The 12854-nt window shown below is 35.0% G+C and overlaps 1 protein-coding gene across 4 annotated transcripts in view; it reads left to right on the top strand.

Annotated features, from left to right (window-relative positions):
- EMCN (endomucin) overlaps positions 1-12854 on the top strand; it is a 95522-nt gene that overhangs the window by 17436 nt on the left and 65232 nt on the right. The gene's annotated exons all lie outside the window — the stretch shown is intronic.

Genomic DNA, 12854 nt, shown 5'->3' with positions numbered 1-12854 from the left:
GCTAGGTAGTAAAAGACACATGGCTTCTACCGAGGTCTCTCAGATTGCTCTCTCTGGAGGAAGCCAGCCATCGTGTTATGTTGTGAGAACAGTCAGGCAGAGAGACCCAGTGGAAAATAACTGAGACCTTCCACTGACAGCCAGCACCAACTTGCCAGCAAGGGGAGTGAGCCACCTTGTAAATGGATTTTCCAGACCCATCAAGCCCTGAGCTTACTGCAGAAACTGTGAGAGACAATAAATGATTATTGTTTTAAGACACATGCTTAGGAATAATTTGTTGTGCAGCAATAGATAGCTAATGCAAGTGTCATCACATAAAATTTGAAATACATTTGAGTTTTTGACACTCAGATGAACAGAACGAACATCCTGTATAAAGGGAATTTTTCTAGATTGCAAGGTAAATTCTTTTCTCTTAAGCTATATCCACAGTAAATATTCAATTAATATTGGCAACATCCTTGCCTATTAAATTCAAAAAGTTCAGAGCTTTAATTTACCATTGAAGAACTGGTGCAGATAGAACTAGAATGATTCTTTATTACCTTTTTTGTGATACTATATTACTACTACCAACAGTAATAAATTTTATAAGCATATAGTTTTTTTCTATTCTTCCAACATAGTTAAAAAGTTACACATTCTAATTATGGAAGTTATCATGTTATTTTCATGGCAGATATATTTTACTAATTAATTTGGTTTATAGTTATCATTTGCATTTCTTGATGTGCTTACATGAGAATTAATTTGTTAATGAACTGTATTTGTCCATTATTTTCTCTGAACATTAGTAAAATAATTACTGAATTTTTTCATCTAATGAAACAAAAAGGTGAAATTTTAGGGTGAAATTTTTAACTTTCATTCACGTATTGGGAAATTAAGTTAAGGAGACAAACAATATTAAAGAAACAAATTTGGAAAGGATTAAATTAGTTTCAGATATTATTTCCTCAGATTAAAGAGTAAATCATTCCAACTCCTTTTCCTTCTCCTCCTGGAATTCAATTTACCTCTTTACTCACATAAGTTTCTGGTTTTTGACAATTTTGCTCCTATTTGTTTAAACTGCAGAGATGTAAATTGAATTCATGTTCTAAGAAAAATTTAACCACTACTGAGCAAAATAGCAAGTTACTTCTTAGTTGTATAGCACGATCTCGTCATACAGTTCCATTTGCAAGTATAATTTTATAAAATATATTTTATAATATGATAAGTATCATATTAATCATTCATTTCTTGCTTGGGGTTTCCTTTGCCTTTACACCTTTTTCTGATGTATTTATTTTTACCCTATTTTACTAAATTTGCACATTTTTTGCTTTTGCTCTTTTGTTGTTTACTTTATATTTATTCCTACTAAAGTTTGTCCTGTAAATGAATAATAATTTAATTATTTTTATATTGAAAATTTCCTTACTATTATCCAAGATATTAAAAATGCAGCTCAACATACTCTCCTTTAAAAACCTGATTTAGATTCTAACTGGATTATTGTAGGTCATATGGCCCCTTTTTTATATACAGTTGATCCTTGAACAACATGGGTTTGAACTCTGTGGGTCCACTTATATGTGGATTTTTTTAAATAGTAAATACTACAGTACTATGCAATTGGAGGTTGGTTGAATCCATGGATGCAAAACTTCAAATACAGAGGATAAGGAAGAATTGTGGATAAGGAGGGCAGACTATAAATTATGTGTAGACTGCACAGAGGGTCAGCACCCCTAGCCCACATGTTGTTCAAGGATCAACTGTATAGCATTTTCTCCACATAGGTATTTGAGACATTAAATAATTATTGATCACCTATTCAGCCCTTAGTTTCTACCTGTATTATCAGTCCCTTAAACAATACTGAGCTTTGGGCTGCTTTAACCCTGATTCTTAAAGAAAGATGGGAATAACGCATGGTGGTATGAGATAAAAAGGGAAGGATAAAAACGGAGTTTGGGCTGACATTCTGTCATAAAATTTAGGACATTACAGAGTACTTTAAAACTTACTGAGTGGGGACTTTCCTGGTGGTGTAGTGGCTAAGAATCCGCCGGCCAATGCAGGGGACACGGGTTCAAGCCCTGGTCCGGGAAGATCCCACATGCCACGGAGTAACTAAACCCATGTGCCACAACTACCTAGCCTGTGCTCTAGAGCCTGTGAGCCACAACTACTGAGCCCACGAGCCACAACTACTGAAGCCCGCGCACCTAGAGCCCATGAGAAGAGAAGCCACTGCAACAAGAGAAGCCACTGCAATGAGAAGCCCGTGCACTGCAACGAAGAGTAGCCCCTGCTCGCTACAACTAGAGAAAACCCATGCGCAGCAACGAAGACCCAACACAGCCAAAAATAAATAAATAAATAAATTTATTTAAACAAAAAAAAGTCTTACTGAGTGGCCTTAAAAAGCTCTCACCTAAAGCAGTATTTCCAGGGTGTGTAATGGGTACAACTGGTGGTACTTGAGATAATTTTAGGCATAAATGGAATTAAACAACATTGACTCAAATCTCTATGATACTTACAGTTATACAAGTGTATGTTTGGTGTTATGTCTTACTGTGCTGTAACACTCATTAATTTCACTTTTCAACATAGGCAGAGCAGGACTCAAGCCTGGAACCATCATAGTCAATGATGTCTTTATAGAATATGAATTTTGTCATAGTATTTATTTTTATAGTTAATTTTTTAAGTGACTTGATTTTAAGAAAAAGAGTAAGGAACCAATAACAGATAGAGTAGAGAATATGAATAAGCTCATAAAACTGGTACAGGAGTGAATGAAATTTTGGACACACTTTACTAGAGATTAAACCTTAGGAGGCTGCTATAACCAAATATGGCGTTTCCTTTTGCCAGCTTTTCTTTTCTCACTAAGAAGTTGCTAAAATGGACAAGAGTTTTAAAGACACTTTTATAGTTGGTAAGTGACTCTTCCGAATTTTAGCAAACACATTTCACTTCAACCTTTATCACCCAGGAGAATAGGAAGTGTAATGCTTTCAAATGTTACCGAAGTCTCACTAGAAATAAGAAAAATGCCAAAAACATAGAAAATTCTTCCCAGATTTTAAAATGACCCCTATATCAGAAGAAAATCATAAATCCAAGTTTATGCAGCATTCAACACTGTTGAGTTCACAAAAAAAGCAGAGAAATGTTTACAAATAGTAATAAAGCATAAAGGAATAATGATTCAGCAACAAATTTAAACTCAGAAATTTTATTTCAGTATGAAGTTTCAATAGTAGATCATATGTTCAATATAAATTCAACCCAAGTTTGTATTTTCTATTTTTAGTTGGTAGTAATTCTATTTAAAGTGATAGATTAATTATAATAGTTTGAAGATTCTGGCTATTCAGGTAAAACTTATATTTAGCATATAATAAACAGTTAATAAACACCTATTGTCAAGCACTAGTAATGGGAGATACACAGATAAATGTTAATGCTATCTATTAGAATTGCTTGAAAATGGATTTTTCTGGTATATTTTACATAATGATTCTAAACTAATAAAAATGTTTAGTTATCACTAATCATTAGAGAAATGCAAATCAAAACTACAATGAGATATCACCTCACACCGGTCAGAATGGCCATCATAAAAAATCTACAAACAATAAATGCTGGAGAGGGTGTGGAGAAAAGGGAAACTTCTTGCACTGTTGGTGGGGATGTAAATTGATACAACCACTATGGAAAACAGTATGGAGGTTCCTTAAAAAACTCAAAATAGAACTACCATATGACCCAGCAATCCCACTATTGGGCATATACCCTGAGAAAACCATAATTCAAAAAGAGTCATGTACCACAGTGTTCATTGAAGCACTATTTACAATAGCCAGGACATGGAAGCAACCTAAGTGTCCATCGACAGATGAATGGATAAAGAAGATGTGGCACATATATACAATGGAATATTACTCAGCCATAAAAAGACGAAATTGAGTTATTTGTAGTGAGGTGGATGGACCTAGAGTCTATTCTACAGAGTGAAGTAAGTCAGAAAGAGAAAAACAAATACCATATGCTAACACATATATATGGAATCTAAAAAAAAAAAAAAGGTTCTCATGAACCTAGGGGCAGGACAGGAGTAAAGACCCAGACCTAGAGAATGGACTTGAGGCCATGGGAAGGGGGAAGGGTAAGCTGGGATGAAGTGAGAGAGTAGCACTGACATATATACACTACCAAATGTAAAATAGATAGCTAGTGGGAAGCAGCCACATAGCACAGGGAGATCAGCTCGGTGTTTTGTGACCACCTAGAGGGGTGGGATAGGGAGGGTGGGAGGGAGATGCAAGAGGGAGGGGTTATGAGGATATATGTATACATATAGCTGATTCACTTTGTTATAAAGCAGAAACTAACACACCATTGTAAAGCAATTATACTCCAATAAAGACGTTAACAAAAATGTTTAGTTATATAGAGCACCATGTTTCCTAGGCATACTGGATAAAAGAAATTAAGTATATATCGATAATGCAAGATTACATCTATTGGTTTTCTCTCATTAATACTGCTGTTAGGAAAGTAAATTTAATTGTTCTGGCATGAATTCATCTTCAAAACCAGAAAAAAATCAGTTTACAAATAAATGTCAACTGCGATCTAATGATAACCTTCACACTTAGAAAACACTTTATTACTTAATACTGGTGGTATCTCAGATTTAAGTAATTATCGCTGCTGCATTGAAGTGCTTGTTCTGTAGCTCCATAGTCTATTTGTTCTGATTATCCATCCTGCCATATTTGTGAAGCAAACAATTTATAGCCAACTCTGGAATAATTTGCTAGAGAGCAAATTTACAATTATCTTCTGCAGCAAACACATAACTGTGACTCAGCAAATTTGATTCTGAGTCTAGTAAACAGTATTTAATAAAATAAGAATAATTTTATATAATTCAGATAGCTCCTGAATCTCTCCACCTTTAATGTAAAAACATGTTCAGATTATAGACTTACTTGCTGCTCTGGGAAAAAACCTAATGCACCCCATTTCCTCAAATCTTTCGTGGTGGAGGGAGGATTGAGTTCTCATGTTCACTTTTCTTTCCACCTGCTTGCATCCTTCAAATTTTGTACTCCACTTGGTTTCTTGTGACATTTTCTCTAACTTTGCACTGGCAACAACCAAAATGTAGTTCCCCTTTCTTTCCTGCATGCCCAGAAAGATCCACTTAACTAAAGTCTTGCTGGGTATTTGCAGACTGCATGTGGAATAGGTGACTTTACTGAAGGAAGGGAGGTTTTACAACAGAGTGGTGCAAAGTTAAGAATGTGTTTTAGATATCTCCGTTCTTAAAAGTCTATTGGATGCTTTTACCTTCTTTCTTGGTCTATTCTCTCTCCTCTTTCCGCATATCTTCTGCTCTCTTACCCTCAAGGGTAAAAAATAACAGATCATTTCCATTTTCTTGGGCAGAACAATTCAGTTCTCTCTAGCTCTTTCTCTTACATTTCTTATAGTTTTGGACATCCTTTTGACTTTCCAAAAGCACTTCTGGCAAGTGTACACCTGACTGTTTTTTCTTAGATAAGAACAAATTTTCCATCCTAGTCGTCATCTTGGCATTTGGGAAGGGATTTTGGAATGGTTCATTCTTCTAGTTAAATTTGAATGATACTATGCAAGAGGGCACTACTTTTAAATGATGAGGCGAATTTGAGTTGATGATTGAGAAATAAAAGTATACAGTCATCCTTCTCTTTAAATATGGATTTCCTGATTTCTTTCATTGTCAGCAGAGCTGAATGTATCAGAAAGATACTTTCCAACCAGGCTTTGAAAACATATTCTGTAAACGTGTCTGTTGCCTACTATTAAATAACAAAAATCTGTTGCAATGTTCAGTGTAAGCTCTTTCTTTTTCCACAGACTGCATCTGTCCCACAACACGCAGAGTTATTTTTAAATGTGTTAGATTTAATTAACCCATCACAAGTGACTCTTCGATGGCATCCTAAAGGAATGTTCAAAATACTTTTAATTTAGAAAATATACCATATAAAAGCTAGTCTCCAAAATCAGAAAGTAGACACCATGACTTCTTCTCTGTTCTTATATAAATACATGATAGGTTCCTACTGGGCATGTGGTTCCATCTGAGCAAAACTGAGCAGTTTTTCCATCTCCAGTGTGGAAAAACAGATTCACAGAAAGAAAAAGTATGCTTTTATTCTAGCACTTAGAACCAGCACATATTGGAAACAAAGAGCTATAAATCCCCTTCTCTGTAAGTCTTTGCTTGTTTGTTTCTAATTAAAAAGTATGAGTCATGGGTGTTTAAAGACTGACCCTAATTATTTGCAGGGAATGGATAAGACAAGGGTATCAAATTCTGGCTCAGTTTGGGATGCTATATAAAGTCATCAGTCAAATAAACAAAATTGTACTGTTATTGACATACTAAGATCCACAAAGGAGTGGTCCCCCAGTGTTTTGAAGATAAGTACCTCATTTACATGAAAATTGTGAACCCCTTCCCAGTAAGATAATAATTGCACCCACTAATTGAGAAAACAGAATGCTGCTAAATATTTAGCAATTTTTAAACATTTGTATTTCATTAATCACAATAGAAACTATATAAATTTTAAAATGGTAGCATATATGTGTGAATCATTTTTTTTCAATATGCAGACAATATTTACTTTGAATATAGATTCAGCGATCCCTGGTTGAAACTCTGTAGATCCCAAGAGTACCATGCCCACCGCATGGCAGCAACTGTGGACCTATGGAACAGCAACATGGGAAACCTTTCTTCTACTACATGAAACTGACTTTCATGTCTTCTTTATTCTACCCTGCAATCTTTCTGTTCCATTATCATAACCATAGTTTCTTAAAAGAAATGGTGTAAGAATATCAGAAAAAGATAATACTAAAAATAATTTATAAAATCTGGCAAAGTTGTTGTCAAAGTTAGGATGTAATTGGGAGAATCAGGTTATGATTTAGGGAGGAGCTTACATTTTATTTAGAAAGACTTTACTAGCTTGAACTTACTGACTGTGTTGGACATGGCTCTGTAAGTAGTTAATCAAGTATTTAGGGACAGTATAAGCAAGAAACATCAATTTGTCTGACCTATTGGTAGAGCTCTAAAATGTATCTCATGTCATCGACTTTTTAATCAGGATAAATTCAAGTGTAACCTAGATGTTAGCTGCATCTCTCGAGTTTTATATATATATTAATGTTTTGCTCTGCACAGAAACCCTATAGGGTATGTTTCTATAATTTTAAAAACAGAGGCTAAAGAGATTAAGTAATTTGCATAAGGTCACATAGCTGGTAAATTGTGGAGACCTGCGGTCACCTACTTCCTACACTACACTGCCCCTTGTTTTATTCCGTGCTAAGATATTTTTTCATTTATTTAGTGTCTTTTCTTGCATTCACAGGAGACCCTGAATATATATGCTAAAAATAATTTGATGCAAATGAAATAAAGAGGGCAAAATAGTTCTTTGATGTGATCAATGTAAATTATTGGTGATTTTGCTGTAAAAGTGAGAGTGAACAATAATATATTCACTATATCACTGTTGCCTTACCCCAAAACAAGAAAGGAAAAAAAAAAAGATTTTGTAACATTTCCCTAAATCCAGAACAAGTAACAAATAAAGGACACTGAAAAAAATCATGTCTTAAAAAGCCCTTCATAAATTTTCTGAGTCATATGATATTACAATAAAAGTTGACTTTCTTACTTTAAAATTTTTTAGTAAAGTTGTTTCGCACTAATATTCTATTGATGAACAAGATAAGATATAACTTTGAGTGAAGAGATTTTGTTCTGTTTTATTTAATCATCCATGATGGATGATGTGACTGGTCAACAAAAAAAAAACGGAAGTACTACTGATGACAAATGCTTTTTACTTTCAGTAATTTATATACCTTAATTAGTTTCATTTGTTTTCATAATTATTAAGAACAATATGAGAAAAAAAAATTGTGCTCTAAAGTACTCTAAATAATACCGAATGTAGCACAGAAATACTGCAACCACAAACGTGACATTGCAGTTCTAAGACTAGCCAATGTAGAGGAAAAGCACATGAAAGATGGGATTAGAACATCTGAGTGTAAGCAAGGCTCTAACACCTTCTACTGTGACTCTTGGCAAGTCACAATCAGACCTCAGTTTCTTCATCTATAAAATGAAGATAACAGTATTGTCTGTTCTACTGTTCTATGAAATTGTTAAAATCAAATGATGTCAGTGAAAGCAATTATTGTTACACATGTTTGCATTCTTGGAATGTCTGTCATTTAAAGTTTTTTGTCACTTCAAATAATTCTTTTTAGGGCAAGAAAAGATTGTCTTTGACTTTTCAGAAGATAGAAATAACTTTTTGTCCTTTTATTTTACCCCTTAATAACTGAAATTGCCATCTTTCAACAGATACAAATTAAAAAGCATTTAAAATCAGTTAGAGAGTTTTCCTTTACACTTAGAAAAGACAAAAATAGAGTAGATGAGGTGATAAATATGACATCTCAAAGTCAGCCAAATTTCATTTTCTAGCTTCAAATGCAATACTGTAGACTTTTTTACAAACTCAGCTGTCACTCATTAAATGTAGACATGAACACACACACACATTGCTGAGAAGGAGCTGTCTAGCTTATTGTATATGAGCTCTATTCATTCATGTAGATGTTAGCTTACCTATATAAAATATTTCATCATTTGTTCTGCTATGTAAAAAAAAAAGTTTCAACACAAAGTATTCCAAATATCTATTCCAAACTTTGTCTTTCACATTTTCTCTGTTTCTGGGTAGACTAACACCCTAAAGGGAAATACATTTTGTCCAGGTAACAGTATCAGATTGCAAATAAACGTAATCATTTTCTCCCTTGCAATACAGAATGCCTTTTGGGGCTTAAATTTCTCCCAGGTGATGAGTTTATAACTCTATAAAGCCTTTGTATATAACTGCTAAAGTACAAGCTTCTTTCTTGGTATGTAGAAATGCAACTTATGCTTAATTATTTGCCATAATGGATATTTACGTTGTAATTTAATCTTACAGGTAATATAATTTTATAGTTGAAGAGATTTTGTTCAACAGACACTTTTCATAGAGAGGAAACTGAGGCCCAAAGTGGTGAAGTGGCTCACACAGTTACATAATTAGCTGATGTCACAATTGCCAAGGCTGTGTGTCCTTCCACCTCCCGTGGTGTCATTTCATGTGTGTCAATCACTCTTCTAATGTCACTGCTGGTGGAACGTGTCTAGTGAGACCTTCCCTGTACCTGAAGAAATGCCAGGAGAGCCTGTAGTGAAGACCCAGGATTTCAAGTGGTGACATTCTAAGCTCAGAGGAAAGCTGGGGGCGCCATTAGAGAGAGAAGAGGACCACCTTCTCCTCCGTTATCACTGCCCCTGTGTGGAGCCCAGAGAAGGGACAGAGCAGCGCTGTTCCTCCCAGGACTGAGAGGGCCCTTGATTGATCCCCTTCCTGAGACAAGCCCAAAAGACTTGCTTGTACCGACAAGAACCTGCGAAGCCTAAGCATCTTGTTTCCTGGGAAGATGCTTTCTGAGCCACAGAACCACAGCTCCTCTCTGGGGTCAGAGCAGGGCATGGTGGGAGGGATCTGGGGATGGTTGATCTAAGAGCCCAGCAGTATGGCCAGGTCACTCCTTTCCCCTAATACTCCCACTCCTATAAATATTAAATATAACCTTTGCTTTTTTATACCTCAAAGAGCTGAAACTTTCCAAACCTGATACAGTATATGAAAAGTCCCCTTATAATAGAGTCCACAATCTCAAATATCTCGTTATTATGCAACTTGAGTTTTAAAGCATCACAGTTATTTTGTGAAGGAAAAATACCTGCATTGTCCCATAATTTCAAACCTGACACGTGGGTGAGTGGAGGAAACTTGCCTTGGGAGCCTCCACCTGTGTGTCAGCCAGAACACCTTGGATTCTCAGGTCCATTTTGCAGATATTGTTGTTTTCTGTTTAAGAAACTCACCAATGTACTGCTGCCTTCCCGTTCTCCCCAGAGGGGCCAGGTGGCTGAGACACCTGTCCGTGCTCGAGCCTGCCAGGCCTGGCACTCCTTCCCCACCTCGCAGATGGCTGGCAACCCGAGGAGATTCGTCTTTAAGGCATAACTCGCTCCCACTTACCTGCATATTTTCCTCTCTGTGAGAGATGAGATCTTCTTCTTTTTCTTTTTCTTTTTTTTAACATCTTTATTGGAGTATAATTGCTTTACAATGTTGCATTAGTTTCTGCTGTATAACAAAGTGAATCAGCTATACATATACATATATCCCCATATCTCCTCCCTCTTGCGTCTCCCTCCCACCCTCCCTATCCCACCCCTCTAGGTGGTCACAAAGCACCGAGCTGATCTCCCTGTGCTATGTGGCTGCTTCCCACTAGCTATCTATTTTACATTTGGTAGTGTATATATGTCCATGCCACTCTCTCACTTCATCCCAGCTTACCCTTCCCCCTCCCCGTGTCCTCAAGTCTATTCTCTACATCTGCATCTTTATTCTAACTTATCCCCCAAATTCATTCCACCTAGGAAAGGTAAGCATTCTAAAACCTTTTGTGTTCACTACAGTATTTTGTTAGCCTTAATTGAAAAAGTAAACTTCAAATCCTTTTTTTTTTTTTAAGAGTTGCCACTAGCTCTGATGTTTTCATTGAAAATTAAATTTTTCTGTTTTCCTCTCCCAAAAGATTCTATTTTTAAGTGTCTAGTATCCCCAAGGCCCCGTTTCAGGCCTTATGTTATATAGCCTCTGTTTTACTTGGCACTATTGTCTTTGCCCTTCTCTTTGAATATCCTTTCTTCTTTTTCTACCATGAAGCATGATTTTTCTTTCCTTCTTGTGCTCAATTATCTGATTCCTTTTGGCATCTGTTCCACGAAGAAAATGATTCTCGCTATCCTAGACACATAGAGAGACATCACCTTACTTTGATTTCACTTGTATAAAACCAGCTATGCATAGTATTAATTATACAGCACCATTTTTATAGGGCACCTAAGCATAACCTTATAGGTGTTTCATGCATGTATAGCTTGAGTATCAAAATAAAGTCTAAGATCCTCTAGGAAAAACATATTTTTAATTTTTGCTTAGGTCTTATTGAAATAGCTGCTTAATAAATGTTTATTGAGGTATGTAACTCATTGGCTAGTAGTTTACTTATACATTTCATATAGGATATCATGAAATTTTTAGATCAATGCAAGTAGAAGTCATCAGGAATACATCATCACATAATAATTGTTGTTTTCTTTTAATTGGGGAAAAAAATTAACTTCATTTAATTTGGTTGGCAATGAACCAAACTGACCTGTGCTGTATAAAAGAGCAAGGATCACCATTAATGGAAAAATGTGTTGCTATGACACTGATAATCAAAATGAGTTGGTGCCTTGTCTTTCACGAAGGCTTTCTTTTGATGGGAATATAGAAAGTGGTATCATATTTCATTTATTTATTTTTATTATGTTACTATAGAAATATATTTTATTTATCTATAAATTTTTGTATATTATACTATGTAATTAACATTTTAATATATTTTTAATGTGTGAGGGAAAATTGAAATTTTCCACTTAAACTTTGCTAATTCTTTGCTACTTCTTTTCTGACAAAGAAGATACAGGGTATATGTTGAACAAAAATTATAATGCTAGCAACTACTGACAAAGTACTACGAAAAAGGACCTTCTCACTATTTATAATACCCCAATTTGTGCATTGCCGTCACATACAAACGTTAAGAAGTGGATCTCTCTATTCACTATAAGCCATGATACATAGGGGAGAGGCAACCACAAATGGCAACTTAAAATTGACAGTTACTTTATTTCAAGATAAAATCTGTATAAAGTTCCTAAAAGCCTAAGGGGTGGCATATATAGGAGATGGCATTGCATGAAGACAATATGAAATAGTAGAAATAGTATGTTGTAAGCTATTGAAATATAAAATTAGCTACTTTACCTTCAATTTCATAGAGCAGTTGATCTAGGTGATGAGATTATTACCTAATAATGGTACTTTGAAGGTTTATAAGACCATTCAGTAGTTAGCATTTTGAATTTACTCTAATTATGTATTTCTAAAGAAACCATTCTTCTGCTTCCTTAAAGAACTTAAAAACTTCTTCTGAAATTGTGTTTCTGGCTAAAACTGGCAAAGTAAATATTTTCAAAGGGAAACTTCAGCACTGTCTCTGCCACAATTGCATTCCACATACCCAAATGGTAGAATTAGAAAAAAAAATTAACTTTTTACTAATTAGTGCTATGATCTTTTAAAACTACCTTAAACTCATACATTTTTTAAGCTGTAAAATGTAGGGCTTCTATTCCATTAAGATCTTTTTGAAAAGTTCTTTCCAGATCTCAAGTTCTAGAATTCTAAGTTACTGTCATTCAGTGTTTGTGTTGATCTAGAAGAAGCAAGATCAATCTTCTTTAGTAGTGGATTTTCAGTGGACTTTAGAAACAGAATTGGTAGGGAAAAAGATAGCAGGAGTAGCAATTGCTCCTTATGAGGATGGATGAAATTCTAACTCTTAGAGACTATTTGTGAGTTACCTCTAAATGTAATTACAAAGCATGTCTGAGAAGATTGGAGTAGATGACTTGATCATTTGAAAACAGGAGAAAGTATGAATCTTGGTTTCTAGCCATAAACTGAATTCTCAAAGTGCTTATGATTTTTATAATTAAAAGTTATTTTATTAAAATCCCAATAATGCTTCATCCTTTCATAGTGTAGGAAACTGGTGCTATGGCATCCCTTGTG

Source organism: Balaenoptera borealis, assembly GCF_965194805.1.
Source record: "Balaenoptera borealis genome assembly, chromosome: 4".
NCBI classification, from domain to species: Eukaryota; Metazoa; Chordata; class Mammalia; order Artiodactyla; family Balaenopteridae; genus Balaenoptera; species Balaenoptera borealis.
This window is presented reverse-complemented; position numbering and strand designations above follow the sequence as displayed.